The sequence below is a fragment of the Coptis chinensis genome, chromosome 1 (assembly GCF_015680905.1).
Source record: "Coptis chinensis isolate HL-2020 chromosome 1, ASM1568090v1, whole genome shotgun sequence".
NCBI lineage: Eukaryota > Viridiplantae > Streptophyta > Magnoliopsida > Ranunculales > Ranunculaceae > Coptis > Coptis chinensis.
In genome coordinates, this window is record NC_141456.1 from 40146555 (window position 1) to 40172973 (window position 26419).

The following is a 26419-nucleotide window of genomic DNA, read 5'->3' on the forward strand; positions in this document are numbered from 1 at the left end:
AACATATGGGACTTTGTAGGACCTACTTCTCTATGTTATTGATTTTATAACTCTGGTATTCTCTCTATGGGGCGGTTAGAAATAGCCAAAATCATTTGGATAATTGTATTTCATCAGTACTCAAACTGTATATCAATAACCGTTTGATACAATTATCTATAATGCCCCTAACCGCTTTATATTGTCCTATGAGACAGTTCGTTTGTCCTAAGAAGTCTATTGTGATGGTCACACGTTGTTTACAGACGGACCACGCTACCACTTTAATTATGATATGTGCGCGTGCACGGATAGCATCAGTTTTGGGAAACCCATAAGAAACTGAGAGAGACGCTTTGTTCGATACATCAACTATTGAAATTCCTCTTTAAACCGTGTCCGAATTTCTCCGTGACCATTAATCTTCTCAAACTCAGAATCGCCTAAATCATGACAAACCCTAAAATGGTACCCAAAACCGAAGGTTCGTTTTTTGTTCCTTGCTTTTATACAGTTGGCTTTGATTACATGTTTTTTTTAATAAGAAACCTTATTAGGATTATTCCTTTGTCTGGTATTTTAGTTTTTAATTTAATACTTTAGTTCTCTGAGTTTGATATTGGGTCGACCTGAGAGAATTTGATTATATTTAGACAGTATGCGTCTAATTAATTTAATTACCTATAGCCATAGTTGTTTTTATCCATACTTTGTTGTCCTAATACTATCATACTATGGCTTGATGTGTGTTGTGTAGTGGAAAGAGGAAGAAACCTGGAGCACTGGCATGGATGCTAGGAACAAAGATTAGTTGTCGCTGCTGTCCAAAAATGCTTTGAGAGAAGCTTTTCCAAGGGTTTGATATGGAGGAAAAAAGTAGGTTTGCTTCATCTCCGTTTGGGTTTCTACTGACTGTTGATGGCAATGTGGACCCTCTGGATCCAAAACAAAGGAAGTACAATCATTTTACCCACCCCCAATTGGTTGTCTCCATTCTAAAAAGACAAATTGCACCATTGACTTACAAAATTGGGAACAAATATATCAGTTTTAAGTCTTCTGATTTCTCACTACTCATCGGGCTTTCCACCGCCCATCCAAGCAACAACTATTACAATTTGAATCCAAAGCATCCGACTGATTTCAGATTGAGGTATTATAAGGAAAGTCGTGGTTCCCTACATGGTCAAATTCGACTGACTGCTATTGAGCAATCTAAGGAGGTGGCAAAGGCTAATACATTACACAATGTGGAGATGAAGAATGACATACATCGCCTTAATAGGCTATACGCCCTTGGAGCTTTCCTCATACCTACTAGCTCGAAAGGAGTCGATGTAAGATGGGTTGACATTGCTGCTAATTTGGAGGTGTTTGATGTTTTTCCTTAGGGGTATCTTGCCTATGAACTCCTTTGTAAAAAGTTGGAAGAGTTGTATCATAGTATTACTGACCACTTTCTCCAAGGCGCTACCCAACGCAGTATACTGGCACACTCCAGGGTTGTGCCCTTGCATTCACCCTTTGGGTATTCCTCCACATTCCATCTCTGGAGGCAAGAAGGTTGGATCCATTGACTTTCCCATGGTTTAAAGGGTGGGTGCGAGTTGCTGGACACAATTGTCGCAGCAGTGCATGAGATAAAAAGCTTAGTAGCAAGAAAAAACTAGTGGTTCTGGAATGGTTAGACATTCCCCCAGTTGTTAGGGAAGAACTGGTGGTCTGAGATGCTTTGGAGGTGTATATTCATATTCATTTACCCAAGTGTTCACAGCCTTCTAAATTCGTTTGTGTTAAACATATTTTCATGATTGTTTTAATACTTTTATGTTTTATTGTGACAGCGAGAGAGGGTCAGTCCGACTCTAGCATACAATCTCCTGTTGGAAAACAGAAGACTAGACCAGAAGACTGAATCAGTATGGCTATGATGCAGACCTTTTTTTTGCCTTGCTATTCTTATACCATTTTTGCATTTCTGTTTCTTATTGTTTCCTTTACGTTTATTCATTTCAGGTGATGAACAAGACTACAGAGGAGTTCCTTGTTGCTGCTCATGCGACCGCCAACCCAAAGATAGTTGTCGAAAAAAAGGCTAGAAGAGAACTTAGCAGTGAAAATAGTGAGGGTAATATGGAAGAGGATGAAGAGGAAGAATGGGTTAGAAGTGAAGAAGAGTCCACTGTGAAAAGGGTGTGACGTCCCACTGCCAGGGAAAGTAGCTCCACAAAACTGGGGAGTCTGACTAAGAAACAACATACGGTCATCACCATGAAGACACATGTTGCTGCTATGACAAACAATCAAGAAACTGCAAGTTTGAACAAGAAACAAGTACCACCACCTTTGAAGAAGACACCTCCAGCAACTCTGAAGAATAATGGAAACCCTCCAAAAAATTAGGCTACAACCCAAAACACAGTCCTAAATAGGGTGTCTGGTATTGCTTCCACTCAGAGGTCACCACGGTCAGCAATGAAAGTCACCATGGATACAACAATTTCTTCAACTAATAGCTTGCTCGACACAATGCCTGTTGCAAAATATGTCCAAAGCAAATGTAAACCATTGTCCAAGGTAGACAGAACTCCATTTGCACCCCAAGCATGTTGGGGGGACTAAATCGGAGCCTCTATCGTCCCTTGGGGAAGTCGAAGATAGACGTCTTGAACTCGGAATAGGCTGAACTAGCCTACCAAATCATGTCAACAATCCACTACCAGAGGAGGAGCCTGCTCTAAATCAGAGACTGTGGAAGCCAAGTGAACATTTGGTGAGTGAAATGGTCATTTTCACGACAAAAGTGGGACATGGTTTGTTGGGTGTTTTTGCAACCACCTTATACCCCACCTCTGTGGCTAAGTATGCCAAAATAACTTCTGTTTCTATGTTTTATCTCTAATAAGATTTCAATCACATGCCCAACACATCTGAACTAGGTCACAACACCGACCACCAAGTGCCAACTCAACTTCAACTGGGTCAGATTGATAACCCTAGTGAAAATACAGAGGCGCAACAAATAGTTATGTGCACTGCTCATGCCATTAACTCCTTTATCCCTCTCGATGAATTGGAAGGGATGTTCAGAATCTACAGAGGTGGGCAGCTGTCGGGGAGTCAGCCTGATGTTATTGATAGGGGTGGAGAAGACTTGCTGAAATATGTTTCGGTTGAAGAATTTAACAAGTGTTATACTGAGCAGAGTCAACCTGAGCCGACTGTTAGGGCTGGTGAACACCTGGGGGAGCATGAGTGACATGGAAGTCTACCAATCGTATGTGTCAAGGAATCAGCAATTCCAAATAGAGGCAGTGGATATCGATGGGGAATAAGCTCATCAAGAGGAAAATTTATGTAATGAAATTGCATGAATTTCGGCTGTGGATGTCGTAAGTGCATCCAAGGTAATTGAAATTTAAATGTGTCCTTATGACTTATTTATATTCTTAGTGGAAATTAAATGATTTGTATATGAGTGGGACTTTATGTCGCTTCTTTGAGACATCATATCTACTTTCTGAGCTTATATAAAGTTTGTTTCTTTAGGTTGTCTGTGTGCCTCCAAGTGATGGTGAAGTTGAATTAGTTCCAATTTGTGAGGAGAACTTAGAAGATGGAGAACTAGAATTTGATCCTAACAAACAATACACTGATGATTTTGCATTTGATATGGTAATACCGATGCTTGTGCTTCACTATTAATTACTTTTTTTTTTAAATATTGTCGTGTCTATAGGTTATTATTATGCTTTTTAGGCTACTATTTTGAAGGAATTGGGGATGCAAGCCGAAGAAAGATGCACTATGCCTACTGTGAGTGTTCAGGGTGGTGGTGCTGATACTATGGAAGGTGCTGATTCTGAACAAAACTGTGTTCATGGGAACACTATTTCTGAAATTCTAATTGCTCCACCTGCTCTTTTAGAAGAGGAAACTGCAGTCAAGGTACATTATTCTTTTTTTACATAACTCCCAAATTACTCTAAGTTATCATTTAAATGTGGATGGAAAGGTTGCTATTTTAGTGGGACATTATGTCCCTACTGTGAGACATCATATATGCTTTTTGACTTCTTCCATTTTTGGCATAGGATACTTCTGAGACATCAGTTATGGATGATCGTGATATTGGACTTTTTTGAGAATTTGTTGTTGTCAGAGAATATGGAGGAAGATTGCATCATGGTTGATGACGAAGTAGATGGACAAAATTTTGTCCCTACTTCTATGCTGTAGGATGATATGGCATGGAGGTCGCAGTTACAAATTTTCCCAGAAAACAAGAGGAGTCAACTCCAGGTGGATGTGGCTGACATTTGCCATGATATGATTCTTGGTGTTTTCAATAAGGGAGTGGGATTGCTAAAAAGAGCTCGTGGTGTTGCTAGTCGGAAAAGTGTTGGAGATGACCTGACGGAATTGCATACCTCGAATGTACAAGTGTCGTATTGAATAAGCACGACAATGATGAAACCAGTCATTTTGAAATTGTTAGACAGTACGGGAGTGAGTTTCAAATTGACATCAGCAGCTTTTATGGACTATTTAAGGAAGGATGGCTTAATGATGTGGTATGTCTCTGTCTATTAAAGTACTTCCTGTGCATATACTTGTTGTTGATTATTTATTCTTGTTTTTTGGGTTCTAGGTACTAGACTCCTACATGTACTTACTGAGTCAGTAGTACACTGCCGTAGCACACCCCGGTGGAATGGATAATTTGTACATCATAGTTGCCAAGTCGTGGTTCTCGGTAATTTCACACATGTTGTCAAACAGGACGACGATAGCTGTGGCGCGTTCACCCTTGCCTTTGCAGACTATCTACTCCAAAATTTGCCGCCTGTATTTGCATAAAAAAGGAGAACATATATCAGGAAAAGAATAGCAAAGGACTTGTTAGAGTGTGGGATTACTGAGGAAGAGTACTGTCGATGCCAAGGTGGTTGGGGTTTGGACTTTGATGTAGGAGATAAAACTGCTAATGTCAATGGTTTAGCTTTTAAAAATGATGTTGAAAAAACTACTGATGTGAAGGGTCAAATATCTGAAGTCCAAATTGGACCAACTGTTGCTACAAAGGTGGAACAGGCTGACAAGGTTGTTTAAATATGTACCAAACACTATGTAGTACATTATGTGGCAGTTCTAAGACATTTTGGGGTTCCCTTCTGACTTCTAACCATAATTTACGCAGGTGGTTTGTGGGATTAAAACTCCATTGGTAATGACTGTGGGGAGATCTTCAAAATATATTAAAGTGTCACATATCATATTGTTATTATCGTAACACTTTATGTTCCCCTGTCGAGATAAGATACTTACTATCTCTTACGATTTTGATTTTTTCTTAGGTTACCAATGGGAAAGTTTTGGGTCAGGAATAAATTGTCAATCATGGTACTGTGAGTTGCTCTGGGAGTTCTAGTCACGTTGCTCTAGGAGTTGCTCAATTGAATCGGTGGAATAAATTCAGTGATCTGGAGGAGCAAGCTGCCGAATTATGTGATCAGAAGCTTCTAGAACACATGATTGTGGGTGGCCCATTAATAAAGAGGAATTCCTCCATTGTTACCAAGAGAAATATACCTTTGGAGCCCGTATTTTGCACTGATCCAAAATACCTTGCACAATTGTATTGGTGGTACCATGAACGCGACCTATTAAAGTCCGGTGTTTCTAACTCTATAAAGCTCAGGTTTTATGGTGGGGGTTTGGACTTAAGCATGAGCACATACCACTTGTTTAGCCCTAATCAGTGACTAAATGATTAGGTATGTCAACTGCTACTCTGAACTTACCCAACTTAATTCGTAACTCGTTTCGTCCTATTAATAAATTTGTTATTTCCTTTTGTCACCAAGGTCATTTCGCTCTACATGGCGCTTCTTGACAGGGCCTATAACAGACTTGCCAACTGTGATGATGTACTCAGAAAACATGATTCGTTGCAGTCCTACACTGTCATCCCTGATACACTGATCCCGGTTATTTGACCGAAACCCACTTCTTTTCTCGAACTTTTCTAGGATTTCTAAGACCGTGCAAATAACTTTTGTTTCAACTGATGCAGGTCAGCTGGGAGTCATTATATGCGACTGTTGAAGTGAGTCTTACCAATCCGAGCCTGACTACGGAACAAAAGATTTTTGTCCTTGCTTCCAACCTTTCATCGAACCAAAAGATGACCTTCAGAGATATGCTCCAACAAAACACCCGCATCCCATACGTCACAAGATCTAAGGGCATGATGATGGCCTTCAATATCTCAATCATACATTAGATACTGGTGGTCTTCAACTTCCCAACTTGGACTTGCTGGATATATGATTCGCTGGAAGAGCCTATCACCGACCCTACACCCAGCCTCGAAAAGCTTGGTACCCTGCTTTAGTATGCCCTCTTAATGCTCGACAAAGGTTGTATACCATAATCGAAGCTCCAGAAAAAGTGGAATATCAAATCGCCGACCGTAAAGCGCATTTGATTCTTACAATTCGCGGGTCTTCAGATCGCTTTTGCGGATCGCCTTGCAAAAATCAGCGTCTCAATTTCACCCAGATTGGGGCCATGATTAGAAATACGATGGCCAAAGACTTGTTTGCCTGTGGCTTGACCTACTTGTAGGGTTGAACGGAATGGTAGAATCGGGGTTAACTGTGAAAAAACACAAAAATGCAATGCTTGAGTCCCTAGATGGACAAACTAAACTACGTGCTACTGGATTTTGTTTTTAATTGCTTTAATTAAGATTAATCATTCTTAATTAAGTACTTTTGCATACACTACTAACATCACCTAAACGAAGACAACATGATGTCAATTGGAGTATGCCACGAATTGAAAGTTTATATAGATCTTTCTTTCCCACGTAATCTATTTTCCAGACAAAAACAACATGCAATACCATTGAGACATTATAAACCTTCTTTGGAAATAAATTGATCTCTAATGTCTCTGCTCATATTACCATTTTCTAAACAACATCATAACATTCCAGTACTAATTATTGAAGCTGCTCACGTGATGTTTCTTAGATTTGTTTGTATATTGGTACTTTATATATGGGCAAGATCATACTCCACTACATGTTTTGACTTCTCTCTTTCGATATTGAGTTTTGGGAATACACATATTTGTTCTTACCCAAGTATATATTTGTACAACACATAAAAACTAGAACTATCGTGTTCTACCGTCGCATTCACATCTTTCTTTTTTACGGGTATACTTTTGTACTGATAAAAACTACCTTGTTCTACCATATGCTTATAATGGGATTAACAAAACCATATATTTGATTAAAACGAAAAAGCAGGCCCTGTCATACATTTCCTATACAACAACTTCATTTCACAACAACAAAACTAAGATATAAGACAATAGGAAAGTTTCCAAACATTTTCAATACAATTTGGTCAATATGGTAGAAGAAAATAGAGGGAAATGAATTTGGGTGGGAACAAAGGGAGTTTTTGTTGGTGACTGTGTACTCAAGAGTGTAACTTATTGAGAGAGAAGAAGAGGCATCCTGTTTTTGGGTAGAAATAGGAGAGAAAAATAACTTCTAATGTACTAGGTAGGAAGAGATGTGACAAGAGAGTGGGAGATGTTCAAGGGTATATATATAAATTCATATAATGATATATCAATTTTTCTAAAAACAAAAGTAATACCTTTAAAGGTATTAGGGGTGTCGTGGAATAAATCATCTCTGCAATATTGAAAAGGTTATGTTGTCCTAATCTCGTCAACGTCCAATTCAAGAAGAAACCCTTTATTCAATTTATGCACATTCGATTACTTATTTTTCAGACATTTTTAGGAATGTGAAGTCAGGAACCTAGGCTGGAAAGAGCATGGTGCTGATTGTTATTAGAAAGTTACAGGTTACGAGTTTACGACTATAGAACCTGTTTACCATTTTATTTATTGGTTGATAGTCGATACGTCTCTAGCGGTGAATTTGTGGAATTCGTAATGACACTAGATCCCTCAAAAAATGAAATTTTTGCAATCCATTTCTTCTATGAAAACTAATTTGCCAACATAACCGATCATAGGTTTGTTCTGGCCAGATCAAAGTTTGAGTAAAATTTCAGTTACGTAGGCCTGTTATAGGTTTTTCTTAGATCATTCAATAGATTCATAGGTATTAATTTTCCCAACTTTGGACATTTTTATATCTTCGCTGACTTATTATTAATCATGGAGAAGCTGTACATCACAAAATGGAGCTATTTCATTTCTCATAAGTTTTGTAGCTCATCCAATTAGATCCTTCAACGAAAACAAAAGCAGATTAAAATCCAAATTTCAAATTTAACAAACAGAACAATTCAAGTCATTACAAATTTACAACAGAAACACTCCTATTCCAATCCCAAAATTTTAGTAATTCTTTTTAGGGACGACACCATCAGAACAGAAATTTCATTCTCATCCACAGCACATTAAAAACCAGCTGTGTAAGAAAGTGTCCTAAGATTAATTTTCATATTCCATCACTTGATGTCAATATTACCACTAAATGAAATTCAATTTTCAAAGCAATACAGAAATGACATTTAACTGAAAAGATTTAGAAAAACTCATCATCAGAATAGAAATGTCTTTCTCATCCACAGCCAATAAACAACTGTGTAGGAAGGTGTCCTAAGATTAATTTCCATATTTCATCCCTTGATGACAAAATTAATCATTGACAACAAATAAAAAGTGATTCAGAAGCAAATCATACAACATCAAATTCCAGGTTAATTAAAACCCAGAATATCAGATCAAGTGTTGGATTATATTAAAAAAGCTTCATCACTATCTTACTAAAAGGGGAAATATAATAGATTGCTCAGTAGTGGCTATATTGAATTGGTTCGATTCTGCCAGCGATTTTCCACAAACTTCATTTCAGAAGAGGGAGCTTTTTATCCTCATCGCAATCTATTTTCTTTTTCCCCAAATTAAAATAAAAAAAAATGAAAACCATATAATAAAATAGAAAGAAAGATCGCTCAGTTCAGCGGGGTTGTCGACACGCAAATCTCAATCTTTGTTGAAAGAAAGAGAACTGCAATCCGGTCTGTTGAGCTTGAATTTTATGTGGTCATCATCACGATCTTTCAACTACTATAAAATAAAAACCCAATTGATATGCTAAACCTAATTTATAAACCATAGACCACTTTTTTGGAGCTGCTTGGACTGTGAGAAGAAAGTGATGGGGTTTTGGTATATATAAGGTTAGGGTTTAGGGTTCATGAAAATGTGCGGCGTTGATTTGGTCATGGGCCCGCAAAGTTTAGATGGGCTGACAATTCTCTTGGGTACTTTAACGCAGGCCCTTCTAGTTTCTAGTTTTCCAGTTTTTTATGGGGAGATGTACTAGAAGTCTAGAAATCATTCTCCACACAAAAATGGGGTCCCATGCTAATTTTGACATATAGAACAGAACATACCAAAGAAAAACAAGTGCTCATTGAGAGTGAGAGGGTAGTTGTGTCTTTTTCTTTTCTTTCCTTAAATAGTAAAAACTACAGAGTTTAGATCTGAATAAAAAACTCTAGCCTTTGGCAGTGGCTTGACCAAGGGTATTCTCTCAGGTTCAGGCATTGACTCCCCAACGGTCATTCGATGACCAAAGGGGAGACCATAGATCTGGTGATGGAAAAACAAAATGAACTAGCTTTAGTAATCCATGAGAAAGAGATGGAGAAAGAAACACCGTCTTCGACAAAAGTAACAGATCCATTTGTGGGTTCAGTAGAAGAAGTTGTGGTGATCTTAGAAGATACTAATGAAAAGAGGTCTGAAGGGGAGGAAAGAGTACAGGAAGGCTCTACCACAACTGCCAAGAAGGCTGCTTGGAATGACCTTTTCAAGCAAGGAGGAGAAACATGCGAACTTGCCCTTTATGAACCTCAAATAGTTAATGGGGTTGCAATATGCCCTAAAGACATTCTAAGGAAAGGTGAAGAAGTTTGGAAGGAGTACCTAGTGGGGTTCTTCATGGATAGAAGAATAGCATGCACAGTGGTCAAACAAGCACTAGTAAGGCAATGGAAAACTAAAGGACCATATGATATCTCAACAGATGAGAATTATTTCTACTTCAAGTTTGCAAACTCTGAGGATAGAAAGCTAGTTCTGGAGCAAGGTCCTGTCTTTATTATTGGGCGTGTGTTGGTGATTAAACCATGGGGAAAGGAAATTGATGAGCAGAAAAAGAAATCTAAATCTATTCCTATTTGGGTGAACCTCTATGGTGTTCCCAAAAAACTCTGGACCAAAGAAGGATTAAGCTATATCTCGAGCCTGATTGGAAACCCAGTTTGTTTGGATAGTGCAACGGCAAATAAAACTATATTAACTTTTGCTCAAAGTTGTATTGAAGTGAAATCAACTCTGGACTTACCTGAGTTATTACCAATAGACATTGATGAGGCAGAACCAGTCATGATTAAAGTTGAATATCCTTGGAAGCCCCAACAATGCAGCAAATGTGGTGAGTTTTGTCACACAGAAGCTAGATGTGGGAAAGGAAAACAGGTAAGGAAGTAGTGGCAAGTCAAGAAAACACAACCAAATGCAGCTACAGGTGGTATAGATGCAGATGGGTGGATCAAGGTCACTAGCAATAGAAAATCCCCTAGTAAGGAAGGACCAGGGATAATAAGCAATGCTAGAGAAAATGAGATGAGTGTAGCACCAATAGACTGCCAGAAAGTAACAATTTTATCGGATGAAGTTGTGAGTAGTAGTACTAAAGAGAAGTCTGATGAAGTAGTAGAGCGAGGGATATGCATAAAATACACCAATAAATACCAATGTTTGGAAGATACAGAAGACTCGGACTATGAGGAAACCTCTGAAGCTTTGCCAGCTGAAAATACGGATGGTGCAACTGCTGAGGATGCAACATCTAATTAGGTAGAGGAAGTGCCAATGGAAGAGCCAGAGATAATACTCAAGACAAGGGCCCAGAAAAACAGAGGAAAAGAAATTTTTATCCACTCACAGGGCATAGCACCGACCAACAAAAACAAGATGATGGGAAAGGGTAGTACCAACCACAAGGAAAAGAAACTTAGGCCTGGTCAGCAAGCCAAAACCCACAGTTTTCAATGGATATACGACCTATAGGAGTATGGAATGTCAGAGGGCTCAATGATTTGGCTAGAGGAAGGGAGGTAAGACAATTGGTGGTTAAAAATAATTTATCTCTAATGGGTATAGTGGAAACTATAGTTAAGGCTCAAAATAAGAAGTTCATTTTTTATTCTATGAAGATGAACTGGTTTTCATTAGATAACTATGAGAAGCATCCTAATGGTCGCATCTAGGTTATATGGGACCCAACAGTCCTCAACGTTATAAAAAATTTCTGCTCCAGTCAATTAATCCATACAAAGGTAACTATGCTTCAGAGTTCTCTCAGTTACTATGCTTCTTTTATTTATGCATCAAATGACAAAAGAGTTAGAAAGGATTTATGGAATGAGATTAATAGTATTTCAAAAGATATGAGATATCAGTGGATATTACTGGGTGATTTCAACAATGTTCTTGAAAGTAAGGAAAGAATAGGTGAAGAGGTCCATCCACAAGACATGATAAACTTTCAAGAGTGTCTAGCTTGTGCTGCTTTAGATGATATGTCATATATTGGTTGTCAGTTTACATGGTTGAACAAAGGAGAAGAGGTGAATAGGAAGATGCATGAGTAAGATTGATAGAGTCCTGACCAATGAAAAATGGCTGGAGATCGATTTGGAACAATTCCATTCCAGACTTCAGACATGCTTGAGTTTCAGACCACAGTCCTTGTATTGTTAGCTGGGCCGAAAGAAGTAATGAACAGATCCACTCATCCAAATTCTATAACTTCTGGACAAATGATGATTCGTTATACAAAGTCATAGAAGATAGATGGAAACAACCAGTTGAAGGGAACCCAATGTTTGTGTTTACAAGGAAGCTTAAGCTACTGAAGAAAGATATCAAACTATGGGCAAAATCCAAATTCTCTAATCTGGAAAAGAGAATTGATGATGCTAGAATCCAGTTGGAGGCTATTCAAAGACAATTACAAGCTCAGCCAAGGAGCACAAGCCTAGCACAAGAAGAACACTCTCTAACAGAACAGTTAGCAGATTTGAAAAAGAATGAATCAAACATGTTGAAGCATAAGTCAAAAACAAACTGGGATATAAATGGGGAAGAGGGTACTAATTACTTTTATAAAGTAGTCAAGGAGAGGAAGGCTAGAAACTCTATTTGGGGATTGATAAAGGAAAATGGGGAAAGAACCAGGTCAGAAAAGGAAGTCAGGGAAGAGATTGAGCAGTATTACAAGAAGCTATTAGGCACTCCACATGAAAGAGCATACAAAAGGGAATTGCTACAGGATGTGGTCTTCAGAAGGTCTCTGACGAATGAAGAGGTTGATAGAATGCAAGAGGACATCACAGACAAAGAAATTATTGAGGCTCTATTTGATATAGGGGTGGATAAGTCTACAAGTCCAAATGGTTTTGGGTCTTGTTTCTATATAAAATACTGGACTATAATCAAGATGGATTTCCTAAAGGCTATAAAGAACTTCTTTCGCTCTGGAAGGATGCTAAAATTAGTAAATACGACCAATATTGCCCTGGTACCAAAGGTGCAATGCCCAAGTAGAGTAGAGGAGTACCGACCGATAGCCTGCTATAATGTGGTGTACAAAACTATCTCGAAGATCCTCACAAATAGGATGAAGGATGTGGTCGCTTCATTAATCCAAGAGAACCAATCAGCTTTCATCCCAATAAGACAAATTCATGATAACCTATTGCTAACTCATGAGTTGCTGAGGAAGTATCAGAGGAAACATATCTCTCCAAGGTGTACTATGAAGATTGATTTACAAAAAGCATACGATAATGTGCAATGGCAAGCAATCCTAGATATCATGGTTGCTATGGGCTTTCCTCTGAGATATGTCAGTTGGGTTGAAGCTTGCATGACTTCACCTTCTTACTCTATAATTGTTAATGGAAAGCTAGTGGGTTACTTTCAAGGAAAGAAGGGTATAAGACAGGGAGATCCCATCTCTCCCTACCTTTTTGTCATGCTTATGGAAGTGCTTGCAGCCAAATTGGAAAAAGGGAGACAACTCGGACTCTTTAATCTCCATCCAATGTGTTTGAACCCTATTATTACTCACCTCTGTTTTGCTGATGACCTAATGATCTTTTGTAGGGCAGAGTTATTTTCCACTCGAGCAATAATTACTATCCTTGCGAATTTTGAAAATGTGTCTGGGCTTCACATGAACCAAGCCAAAAGCAGTATTATGGTGGTTGGGCTCTCTATCTATGGTGTTGAGGACTTACCAAGAGCAAATGGAATCAGACTTGTGTTTCCACCAACTAAGTACCTACCTGGGTATGCCCCTAGTTACATCCAGACTAGGGGTAAAGGACTGCCAACCACTTCTTGAAGCTATGACGAGAAGAATCACTTCTTGGAAAGCAAGGAAGATATCTTATGCAGGCAGATTGCAGGTGGTTAAGTCAGTTCTCACTAACATACAAGTCTACTGGGCGAGTACTCTTATTCTTCCAACTACAATCTGTGAAAAGCTTCAACAAATGTGCACGAGGTTTATATGGGCTAGAGCAGATATGACCAAGAAAATTCACCCTATCAATGAAGAAAAACTATGCACTGCTAAGGAGTTTGGGGGCTTAGGCATCATAAAAATAGCAGACTGGAACAGAGCAACTATATCTGGATTGGTATACAAGTTGGCAACAAAACAAGATAACTTGTGGGTGAAATGGATGTGGGCTAATAAAATTAAATCCAACAACTTTTGGACTATGACAATACCCAAAGATTGTTCATGGTCATGGAGGAACATACTTGATAGGAGAGTGAACACTCAGAAAATGGTCAAAAAGAGGATAACAGATGGGACTTCTACTTCTTTCTGGCATGATCCATGGCTTGGTGGTCCCCTGCTAGCTAAAAGAGTTGATGCAAGCATCAAAGAGGCATCAGGCATTCATGATCAAGCTACTGTAAGCACTCTGATTATAGCAGGTACTTGGAACTGTTCCCATTTCGCCATGCCAGCTGCCATCAAGAAAGAAATTCAGAACACAGTTTTATTTTTTAAAGCAGAAACTGACAGATGGACATAGACAATCTCAAAACATGGGAACTATACCACTGCCTCTGCTTATAAGGAGATAAGGCGAATAGAAACACAAGTATGGTGGAGCAAACTGGTGTGGAGTAAGTGGGCGTTGCCAAGACATAACTTTCTCATGTGGTAGGTACTAGTTGGAGCTCTCTTGACACAGAATAATTAAGCTGCAACAGCTTAAGATTCTTAGATCATTTAAGTGCATCCTATGCAATCAATATAAGGAAAGTACCCACCACCTCTTCTTCAACTGTTCATATTCTAAAAATGTGTGGTATGAGATCCTTCGCTTCATTGGTATACAGAGATTCTCTCTTATACTAAAGGATGATTGGGAATGGATAATGGATAATGCAAGTAGGAAAACTGAAATGGCTGGAGTAGTTAAAGCATGTCTTGCATCAACTCTCTACTGGCTGTGGAGAGAAATAAATGATAGAAGATTCAAGCAGAAGAGAAAAAATGAAGCTACCTTATGTAGAGGCTTAAAAGAGGAGATAAGAAGACTGCTTCAAAGCAGAATGAAGGAACTTACTGACAACATTAGAAACCAATGTCTTATTGCGAGACTTAACATTAGAATTAATCTCAGATTACCGACCCAATTATCGTTCATATGGGAACCATCGGATCCAGGAGAACTCAAGCTCAATACTAATGGAAGTGTAACTCCAGATAGTGCTAGCAATGGAGGAATTTTTAGAGATCAATATGGCACAGTTCTTCTACGCTATACAGAGTAAAGAGGTATGCTATCGGTTCTCCACCAGGAATTAAAGGCAATTCTAAATGGATTGAGAATTGGGGTATGAGAGTGTTATCGGAACATAAAAGTAGCATCAGACTCAAGAACTGCAATTCAAATCCTTAACAAGATGGAAACGATGCCTTGGATGGTTGAGAATGAAGTGCTAGAGATCTGGGACCTAATGCAATAGCTGGAACGTGTGACTATAGTCCATGTGTACAGAGAAACAAATCGAGCTACAGATTACTTGGCATCGCTCCAAGGTCCATTAGGAATTTGCCACTTCCTCCTTCCTATAGAAGAAGAGCTAAATAATATACTTCTTGAAGACAGTACTAGAACAATCTATAAGAGACAAGGAAGATGAGTGAGTGAGAGTTTTATGTATGCAGTGTAGAATGCTAGAGTGGAAAGCATGTGTAGACAAGAATGTCTAAGAGGGAGCTGTAACATGTAAATCATTTTTTTGGACGTTAATACAACAACAAAACCACTTGCATTTTTGCAAAAAAAAAACCTTGCAAATTTTTCAACCACAGAATCGTCAGGAACGTCGTTCTGGTACTAGAAAAAACCTTCAGCATAAACAGATTCTCCATGCCTTGACGACATGGAATGAGCCTGGTGGGATGTTTCATCTCTTAGAGTTTGTAATAGAGCCTCCTTCAATCTAGCCAACTAGGAAATCTGCCTCCACTCAAAATGTGTGTTGATGCTTTTACAGGAAGTTGCTGATAGACATTTTGCTGCAGCGGTTAGAGTGTTATCATCATCAGGAGTTGCCTCCAATATTGCAGAGATTATATGTGCATTAGAGGAGAAGCACCCGATGGGACAACCACCTGTGAGACCGACTATTCATTTTGCTGAGCCCCCTTTAGCGGTAGAGAGAGTCGCCCTATTGGCATGTATTCGGTCATTTCCGAAAGGCACTTCTTGTGGTCGTGATGGTCTTCGAGCTCAGCATTTGTTGGATGCCATGAGTGGTGCTGCAGTAGCTATATCATCTGATTTGCTAGATGCATTGACCCCTGTGGTGAATCTTTGGTTACAGGGATGATGACCACAGCCGTTAGCGAAATTCATCGCAAGTGCTCCGCTTACTCCACTTCTCAAGCCGGATAATGGTATTCGTCCTATAGCTGTGGGGATGGTTTGGCGTCGTCTGGTCTCCAAGATTGCAATGAAAGGAGTTTCCCAAGATGTACTGTGGTAGGATACTTACAGAATTTTCAGTATGGGGTTGGTGTTTCTGGTGGTGCGTATGCTTTTGCATCACCGGCCAACCGCGATAGTGTATGCTAACAAAGGATGCACCTCTCTTCGATTCGCTTTGTAGATTTTGAATGCTTTTAACATGGTTGATCGACTACCATGTTGAGAGAGGTTCGTATTCGCCACCCAACTATTGCCCTTGGGTTGAGTACTTGTATTGTCAACCCACGAGGTTATATATGGGGATGGCTACATATGGTCTCGCTATCGTGTGTCCAAAGAAGGCGACCCTTTGGGTCCCCTTCTATTTGCCCTGGTGTTGCATCCCCTGATTCTGCGGATCCAGTCCAGTTGTTAGTTGTTGCTACATGCTTGGTATCTAGAGAATGGGACTCTGATTGGAGATACAGAACAGGTGGCGACAGCTATGGGTATGATTCAAGAAGAAGGACCTTCTTACGGGCTAGTTCTTATGTGGCTAAAACTGAAATATTTTGGCCATCATTGGATCCACGTCACTCCACTCCTAGTCTCTTTCCTTCAGATTTGTCCCGTCCTCAGTAGGGAGTCAGGTTGCTTGGAGGTGCGGTCAGCACTGATCCATCCTTTGTCATGGGCCTTGCTCGCAAGCGTGTTGAAAAGGTTGCAACTTTGATTGATCGTTTAGCTATATTAGATGATCCACAATGTGAGTTAGCTCTCTTACGTGCTTGTGCTGGGCAATCTAAGTTGGTATTTGTGATTCGTACTTGTCCACCATCCCTTTTTAGAGAGGCAGCTAAGACTTTTGATCAGCATCTCCGCAGTGTTCTCTAGGGTATTGTGGTTTCTGATGGTCCTAAGTTCAGTGATTTGCAGTGGCGTTTATTGACACTCCCATTACGTCTTGGTCGGTTAGGTATTTATTGTGCCACTGATGTCTCTACTTTTGCTTTTGTGGCCTCCTGTTGTCAGACTTCTGAGCTTCATAACCACATTCTTAGAAGTTGTGGGCCAGTGCCTTTGGATGAGATTCTTGATGTTGCTAGCAGTGCATTGAGTTTTTGTCTACCCGATTTTGACCTCAGTTCTATAGCTGGGAATGCTACCGTCCCCTCAAAACTACAAAAAGTTTTGGCGGAAGCGTTCTATAGTAAGATTGTTACTGGTTTTGAGAGGGAGTTTGTGTTATCTGCTCGTCAGAAAGCAGTCATTGGATGCTTGCAGTCAGAACATGCTAATGATTTTCTACTTGTTATTCCAATGGAGGGACTTGGACAGGGTATGTCGTCGGTGGAGTATCGTTCTATTCTCCGGTACCGTCTCATGATTCCTTTGTACTCTTATGGTGGTCTATGCCCTGTTTGCAAAAAGAGTAGACTAGATGCTTTCGGGGACCATGCAGCACATTGTAGGCATTTTCCAGGTTTCAAATACCAACATGATCATGTTAGAGATATTTTATATGATGCATTTTGGAGGGCTGGGGTACAAGTGAAGAAGGAGGCTCCTGTGAACTTTCTCACTGATCCGAATGAGGGAAGATCTACACTTCGGCCTGCGGATGTGTTGATATACAGTTGGTCTGAAGGGAGACATGCATGTGTCGATGTAACTGGAGCCTCTCCATTGGTAGGGCTTGGGAATGGAGTCTTTGAGGTGGGAGAATCAACTAAGAAAGCAGCGACAGGGAAGATGGAGAAGCATGAGGAAGCTTGCATGGCTAATCAGCATTGTTTCATTCCGTTTAGTTTCGACACTTTCGGTTTCTTGGAACAACAGTCTGTTGAGCTTCTCAAGAGACTTCAAAAAGTCATGGATAGTAACGTTATGATAGCTGGTTCTAACGAGTTTGTTTTTAGAAGAATAGGATTTGCTATTCAAAAAGGACTTGCGGCGCAGCTTGTTGCACGCTTGTCCTAATTATTTGTAAAAATCCTTATCAGTATCAATAAAATTTCCACTGAAAAAAAAAAAAAATTTTGACATATAGGTATGTGTTGAGATTTTAAGAGTCAGCATCGAGATTTTGGCCAAGCCTAGTGTCAAGATTTCAATCTTTTAAAATCAGCATATTGGATGGTCTTTAAAACTTTGGTTTCAAGTTTCAACTCAGAGTCACATCACAATAACAAACAACATAACATCAAACTTGTGGTGGTAGAATCCGGGGTATGGGAGATCAGTGGTGGGATGAACCCGAAGTAAAATACGCTGTGAAGGTGCGGTGTATAGGATCAGACCGCGAACTCGTAGATACGATATAGGAACCCTACACGTGGGGAAAAGAAGACTGAGAGATGGAGGGATACGTGTATGACTGGGTTGAAAGGGGAGTGTGGTATAAAGAGGAATGAGAAGGAAATAGAGAAGGAGGATTTTTTCATAATTGGGAGAGGGTTAGATCTCGGAGAAAGAGGAGAGAAAAGAGTGTAGAAGTAAGTGAGATATAACATTTTGAGCCGTCTGTGGGGAAAGATCAAAGCAACTTAAAGATGGCAATAGTAGTGAAGAGAAGGGTAGGCAGACCGAGAAAAGTGATAGTGTAGGAGCCTGAGGCGGAGGTAGTAAGCGATGAAAGGGCAGATCGAGCAGAGGAAACAACCGCGAGTTCAGCGTCAGAAGAGCCATGACTTATGCAAGAAGAGATCGTGAGATTGAGAGGAGGAGAATGACGCACTTATAAGAGAAAGAAAAACGGCAGAGGAGGAAGCGAGAGAGGAAGCAAGCGTGGAGTTTGGTAACGAAGAAGCGGTGCCAGACCTCGTTAAAAACCCAGTGGCCAGCTTTACGATGGAGCAAATTTAGGAGATGATAAACAATCGTGAGGCGAACCTTCAGTAGGCGAAAATCCAAGTAGGAGCGGCTAGCCAGGTGGTGGCTGGTCTGAACCAGAACCCATTAGCGAATACCATATGGGCTTCAGAGGTGCAGAAGTGTTTCAACCAACCCCAGTTCAAAAGGTATGACGACAAAGGAGACCCTGCAGATCACATTCACCATTTTCAATAACATATGCCTCTCTGGCAAGAAGCATGGTATGATGGGCTGTGGTGCATGATGTTCTCAACTAGCCTTAAAGGGGGGCATCGGACTGGTATTACCGATTGCCGTCGAGGAGCACAAATAGTTTTCAGGAGTTGGAGTAGGAGTTCATAGACCATTTCATACATCAGAAAAGGTGGGTGGTGGACACAGAGAAGTTTTTGGGTTATATCGTTACTCATCGGGGAATAGAGGCAGACCCCGAACAAATAAGATCCTTGGTGGAAATGCCCTCTCCTCAGAACCTCAAAGAAGTACAACGACTAGCTCGAAGGGTCGCGGCCTTAAATAGACTCATTTCGAAGTCGTCCGACAAGTGTAAACTGTTATATCGATTACTAAGAAGTACCCCAGATCTAGAAGGTCCTGCTCCACATCCCATTCGAGCTCCATGACCATCTCTTCCCCCCAAGTTGGATCCTCTGTTGGGAATTCCGTCAAAAACTCTGCCACCGCCTGTGTCTTCTCCGCTGTCCTGATCTGATACTGGATTTCATAAAAACTTAGCATCACTTCCCATTTCAACATTCTTCCATACTTCTCTGCCTTCAGCGCTTGCTTGAGGAGCAGGTTCGTCACCACCACCACCAAATGTGCTTCGAAGTAGGGTTTCAACTTTAAGGCCGAGAATATCAGCACAAAAGTATACTTCTCAACTCTATTGTATCGAGTCTCTGCATCCAGCAAGGTTTTGCTCTGGAAATACACCGGCTTTTCCATCTTGTTGACAATCCGGACGAGGACTGAGCTAACCGCATACTTCGTGACAACAAAGGTGCCTTGCCCAAGTAACTCTTCAGTTCCTAAAATGTATTGTCACATTCCGACGTCCATACGAAATTTGGGGTACTTCTTATTAATCAATACAGCGGTCTACACTTGTCAAACGACTTCGAAATGAATCTATTTAAGGTCGCGACCTTTCCAGCTAGTCGTTGTACTTATTTGCTGTTCTGAGGAGAGGGAATTTCCACCGAGGATCTTATTTGTTTGGGGTTTGCCTCCCTATTCCCCGATGAATAACGATGTAACCCAGAAACTTCCCTATGGCCACTCTAGATTGAGCTTCAAATTATGTGTTTGCAATATGCCAAATGTCTCCCTTAGACCCTCTAAGTGCTCTTCCTCCGACATGCTCTTCTCCACCATGTCATCTATGTATATTTCAATTCCTTTTCAGATCTTGCTCTCGAACATTTTTTCTCCCAACCACTGGAAAGTGGCCCCAGCGTTTTTCAAACCAAACGGCATCCATGTATAACAATATGTACCGCCTTCCACCTCGAAGGATATCTTCTCCTGATGCGATCCGTACATCGCGACCTGATTATATCCCATAGATGCATCCATGAACGAAAATATTTTGAATCCCGTCGTTCTATCAACTAACTCATCCACTCGCGGCATAGGATAGTTGTCTTTAGGACACTCAAGGTTGACATCTATAAAGTCGACACACATACGGACCTTGCCATTTTTCTTTGGTACCACGACGACGTTGGACAACCAGTCTGTGAATTCCACCTCTCTTATTATTCCCGCCTCTTTTAACCTAAAACCTCCTCTCGAATCCCCTCAGCATACTTCGCCCTCACGCTTCTCATCTTTTGTCTTATAGGCTTCACCTCTTTATTCATGTGAAGGCGGTAACACGCGAAGTCTAGATCTAACCCTGTGATATCCTCAATTATCCATGTAAAAACATCCTTATTTTCTAACAAGCACTATACCAGCACCTTTTCTCACTTACTTCTACACACTTTTCCCTCTTCTTTCTCCTAGATCTAGCCCTCTCCCAATTATGAAAAAACCCTCCTTCTCTCTCTTTTTCTCATTCCTCTTTATACCACACTCCCCTTTCATCCCAGTCATACACCTGTCCCTCCATCTCTCGGTCTTCTTTTCCCCACATGTAGCGTTCCCGTACCATACCTACGAGTTTGTGGTCCGATCCTATACACCGCACCTTCGCAGCATATTTTACTTCGGGTTCATCCTACCACTGATCTCCCATACACCGAATTCTACCACCACAGATGCCCCCTATCAAGCCAGCGGTCATGGTAATGATCGGGGGGTTGAGAGTTCTAGCTTTGACTCTTTCTTTAGGCTGCGGCCTATCCCCTAGCATGTACAACTGGCCTCACATCTTTGATACATGCATGAGGTCAGCGTCTCTTCATTTTTTTTGCATCCACGTGTTGCCTTTCTGTAGGTTCCTTTTAGTGCCCTCTCGATTTTAGCACCTTTTAATTACTGTTTTGCCCATCCCCCTTATAAAATCCCGCTCAATCTTCCTTCCCTTTCATTTAGTCCCTTGCTCTTCCTCTCACATTTCTTCTTCCTCTTCCCTCACACTCTTGTTTTCTTCCCTCTGATTGGTGGTGTTGTTGCTCCCTGTTGCTCTTCCTGTCGCAAGCGTTCCAGTGCCTGAGATCCAAACTGGTTTTTCCTTCTTTCAGGTTGGTCCTTTTCTCTCTCTTTCTATTTCTTGCACTATTTTTGATCTGTTTCTTCATCTCTACCCATTTTCAAATTGTGTTCTCTTCTTTTACCACCCATTCTGATGTCGGACTCCCATTCCGGTGACTCTTCCTTTTCCCCTTCTAATACGATGGCGTCTCCCCCACCCATTGATCCATCTGAGGCCCCCACCCTCCACCTTAGGGCAACAATTTGCTCTTCCGCTGCCACCGCCTCAAAGTCGTAAGCCTAATTTAGAGGCGATCAAGGCCGCCTACGGCATCCCCACTGACATCACCCTAGAACATGTGCATGACCTATCTTATTTCCCTCACTTAGTCCCCTACCAACCGGGTGTCTGGTGGCCACAGTTAGGCAAATCATCGCTGGACTCTGCTTCCCATTGTCTCTTCTGGATGTTGAGGTATGCAACCATTTCAACATCCCTCCTTGCCAAGGTATTGGCAACTTTTGGAGTGTCATGTACGCCGCGAACCATTACAATAAGTTCGGGGTACCCAAAATTTCATGTCGAGATATAATTGTTCACTATTACATAAAGAAGAGCACCAAAGATGTCAGTGTGGGTTATCATTCTTTTTGCGTCCATCCTTGGAAACAATCCATTATCCTTCGTGTCACCACCCCGGACAAGACATGGCATTTTTCTTATCCGTAGATCTCCTCCCCCCCCCCCCCCCCGAACTAAATCTGAACCATCTTACCTTCTTCCCCAGTGGTGAGTCCTCTTTCCATCTCTCCCTTGATATTCACTGTCTATTTTATGAAGGGTAACGTTGCTATTTCTTTGCATAGGTTGGAGGACAGATTCAAAGTCTCACATTTACACTGGCGAGACTTCCACCATTTTCCAAAAACTCCGCGAAATAGGATCTTCCCAACCAGCAGTCCTCGACATTGACCCTTCTTATGGCACTCCGCTTTTATCTGACCCCCAACTTCAAACGATCGGCGAATATAGTGCTCCCTTTTACCATCCCCCACCCCCTAAGGAAAGAAAACCTTGCGCCTCTCATCCCCTTGTGAAAAGGCATAAATCTAAGAAAGGCAACCCGACAAAGCCTACCTCCCGTAAACCTAACCTCACATCTCCCATCTCCTCGGCTGCTCCCGCCGCTCTACCTTCTTACAAATCTATCTCTACCTGGGAAGATCAATATCTATCCCCTCACTCCCCATCCGCAGACTCTTCCCACAGTGATATGGACATTTCCAAGAGGAAGCTGTTTGACAGTGGCTCTGATGATGAGGATGTGACATAGGTCCCCTCCACCACCCAAATTGCTCCTCCGCTTGAGCCACCACACAAACTACAGCGAACCTCAGTGTTTGAGGATCCAACTTCCACGGCCGGCGCTGCTGCACCCGTCATCCTTGCGCTTAATCCCCGCCAAACTCATTGTCCTAGCAAAGAACTAGCGACTATCAATGATAAGGGGTCCGCAAACACTCTTGACGCTTTCTACCCAACCTTCAAAGTTCACAGTCACACCTTAAATATTGACGACTCGGCTTTGGAGAACCCCGCCGTGGCATCTACTTTGTTCTACGGCTCCCATCTCCTAAAAGATCTTGCATACGCAGAAGGGGGCTCCTTTGAACAACACCAAACTTCTTTCTATACCAACTGGGAGAAGGTAATTCCCTTATTTGCTTGTGTACTTACTCTCTCTTATTTCCCATTTTCTCAATCCTACCCTTATTCTCAGGTATGCCTGGACATTTCTTACATGATCCGCGGCCTATTCGGGTCAAAGTCTAAGGTGGAATCATTGGAGAAGGAGGCTGCCAAGCTTGAAGGGCTGCGAGACACTTGTGCTCGCCTCCAACAAGAACTGGAAGCCGCAGAAACTACCAAGCTCAAGGCGCTGGATGAGCTCAAGGGTGCTGAAACTGCGCACCAATAGTATATAGACAGAGTTAATGAATGTTTGAGCCATCAGCGTGAAGTAATCCTCCAACAGCACAGCGAGGCCGTGACTATCCTTTCTCAACAACATTAGGAGAGCACCGCAGACTTTATCAAACAACATCAAGCTGATATGGATAAACTTCAGGAGCGCTTCAAGATCTTGGTAGACAAAAGGGTGGCTAAGAAGATCAAGGAAGAGTACTCCCACCTTACTCAAGAGGGGCGCCTACTTCCAGAGAAGCCTGCCCCTACAGATGAGTATGTAGTTGCTCTGATTCCCCCGGCTCCTGCATCTGATAGTGTCACCCTCATTTCTGATGATTCTGCTGCCCGAGTCGCTGTGGCCACTGAAGCCATGGCAATTCCTAGATCCAAGGAAAGAACAATCAAAGTAGGGAGGTTGGAAAAATCGAGTATTGAGGAGTCAGAAGAGGTGTTTCAGACCACGGAAGAGGAAAGGGGTGGATGGGCCCTATCAAGCACTTTTTGTCCAAGAGAGAGGTAACTGATAAGAAAGAGAGGAGAAGGTTGGAACAGACTTCCTAGAGATACATTTTGTTGGGTGGAGAGTTGTATCGAAAGAATTTCAATGGACCGTTACTGAAATGTCTCGGGTCGAGGTTGGCACAAGAGGTGCTGGCAGAACTGCATTGGGGAGATTGTGGGAGCCATTCAGTGAGAAGAACCACAGCATACCGGCTGTTGACTCAGGGGTACTTTTGGCCCCATATGAAAAAAGATACGGTGGAGTTTGTTAAGAAATGTAAAAAATGTCAGAAGTTCTCTCAATTGATATTCGCACCCACCGAACCGCTGCATAATGTGTCTAGTCCTTGGCCGTTTGCCATGTGGGCCATGGATATAGTAGGTCTGCTACCCATGGCCAGTGGTAAGAGGAGATTCATGTTAGTGGCCACCGATTACTTCACCAAGTGGATAGAGGCCGTGGCATTGCAGCAGATAAAGGAGGAGTAGGTGATTAAATTCTTATGGGAAAATATCGTATGTAGATTTGGGCAGCCACATTCGATCATAGCGGATAACGAGACACAGTTTACAGGATCAAAGGTTAAAGATTTCTTGCAAGCATACAATGTGAAACAGGGATTCTCTGCCCTATACAATCCAGAGGGCAACGGACAGGCTGAATCTTCTAATAAAACCATAATGAACAACCTCATGAGAAAGCTGGAAAATAAGAAAGGGGCGTGGGCCGATGAGTTAAATCATGTCTTATGGGCTTACCGAACCACACCACAGACAACCACTAGAGAGACTCCTTTCTCACTAGCTTACGGCATTGAGGCAGTGATTCCATCGGAGATGGTGGCATCCATAACCTAGACAAAGGCTGTTGAGGAAGGTTTAAACTAGGGCATACTGTCAAGGGATTTGAATTTGGCAAAGGAGAGAAGGAACTCCACGAGCATCAGGTTGGAGGAGTATCATAGACGCTTTCAAAGGCAGTATAACAAGAGAGTGAAACCGTGACAATCTCAAGTGGGAGATTCTGTGCAACGCAGAATGACTCCTAGCACCAAGAGGGAGAATGACAGAAAGTTTGGTCCAAATTAGGAGGGGCCCTATACTGTGGTGGATATCGGAGGGGCCGACACCTACAAGCTACAAACAATAGGAGGAAAATTGATAGAGAGGTCGTGGAATGTGAGAATGTTGAAGAAAGTTTATGCTTGAATGTAATGTAGGTCTAATACAAGATACTTGAGCTATTTGTAAATATATAATACAATGGCACTTTTGAGAATGTAATGTATGTCTAATACAAGAGACTTGAGTTATTTGTAAATATATAATACAATGGCACTTTTGAGAAAGTAATGTTGCTAGTAATGAAAGGCCTAACAGCCGACCGAAGACAACGGAGGGGATGAGCCCTTCACGGACATGAGGTCCAAATCGAACTGGGGGCAAGATGAGTTGCCTCCTTCGCGGACATGAGGTCCGAATCGAATTGGGGCAAGATGAGTTGCCCCTTTCGCACATGAGGTTCAAATCAACTAGAACCAGCGGGGGAAACAAGCCCTTCGCGGAATAGAGTTCCGAATTACGTTTGAGGGCAAGTTGAGCTGCCCTCAAGGGAGGGGGACATATTGAGGTGTCCCCAGAGCTAACGGACAGAGCTAGTCCATACAGGGAGAATGAGAATGAGACGACAGGGGGCTAAGGCCAAGGGCCACATGAATCCAACTATCCATAGATATATCTAAGTTATTAATGCAAATAGTAGGCAACAAGGGCCTATGCAAGTAAAGGCAATACAACGACCATTGCTAAAAGAGCAAACAACACATGCAACATCATTCAGATAGATTTACCACCCATCAAAGAGGCAATCGGAGCAGAAATGCGAATAAGTTAGTTAAAGGGTCAAATACTCGATACCTCTCAAACATAAAGTAACAAGATACAAAGTAGCATACAAAAACCTTATAGAGCAAGATAAAGAGATACAAAGTGCAACCATCATACATTTTCATTAATCACTTCATCTACGGCCTCCTAAATGACGGCATCTGATGCGGCTTCAATGGCCAAAATGACTTGGGTAGCAGAGTCATCAGAAACGAGGGTGGCACTATCGGATGTAGGATCCAGGGGAATCAGAGCAACTGCAGACTCATCCACAGGGGCAGGCTTCTCTAGAAGTAGGCGTCCTTCTTGAGTAAGGCGGGCATACTCATCCTTGATCTTCTTGGCCACCCGTTTGTCTGCTAAGATCTTGAAGCGCTCATAGAGTTTGTCCATATCAGCTTGGTGTTGTTTGAGAAGGTCTACGGTGCTCTCCTGATGTTGCTGAGAAAGGATAGTCGTGGCCTCACTATGCTGTTAGAGGAGTATTTCA

At 41.5% G+C, this 26419-nt stretch overlaps 5 non-coding genes across 5 annotated transcripts; all 5 read right to left on the bottom strand.

Moving 5' to 3' along the window:
* Positions 1 to 8394: 8394 nt before the first annotated feature.
* LOC147523971 (small nucleolar RNA snoR31/Z110/Z27) lies at positions 8395 to 8498 on the bottom strand. Its single transcript, XR_015206308.1, has one exon. It is a non-coding gene; the product is annotated as a small nucleolar RNA snoR31/Z110/Z27 (small nucleolar RNA).
* A 74-nt stretch (positions 8499 to 8572) lies between these two features.
* Positions 8573 to 8672, bottom strand: LOC147523972 (small nucleolar RNA snoR31/Z110/Z27). The gene has a single exon (XR_015206305.1). It is a non-coding gene; the product is annotated as a small nucleolar RNA snoR31/Z110/Z27 (small nucleolar RNA).
* A 27-nt stretch (positions 8673 to 8699) lies between these two features.
* Positions 8700 to 8803, bottom strand: LOC147523973 (small nucleolar RNA snoR31). The gene has a single exon (XR_015206406.1). It is a non-coding gene; the product is annotated as a small nucleolar RNA snoR31 (small nucleolar RNA).
* A 23-nt stretch (positions 8804 to 8826) lies between these two features.
* On the bottom strand, positions 8827 to 8926 carry LOC147523974 (small nucleolar RNA R30/Z108). Its single transcript, XR_015206392.1, has one exon. It is a non-coding gene; the product is annotated as a small nucleolar RNA R30/Z108 (small nucleolar RNA).
* A 61-nt stretch (positions 8927 to 8987) lies between these two features.
* On the bottom strand, positions 8988 to 9099 carry LOC147523975 (small nucleolar RNA Z107/R87). Its single transcript, XR_015206413.1, has one exon. It is a non-coding gene; the product is annotated as a small nucleolar RNA Z107/R87 (small nucleolar RNA).
* Between the last annotated feature and the right edge of the window lie 17320 nt (positions 9100 to 26419).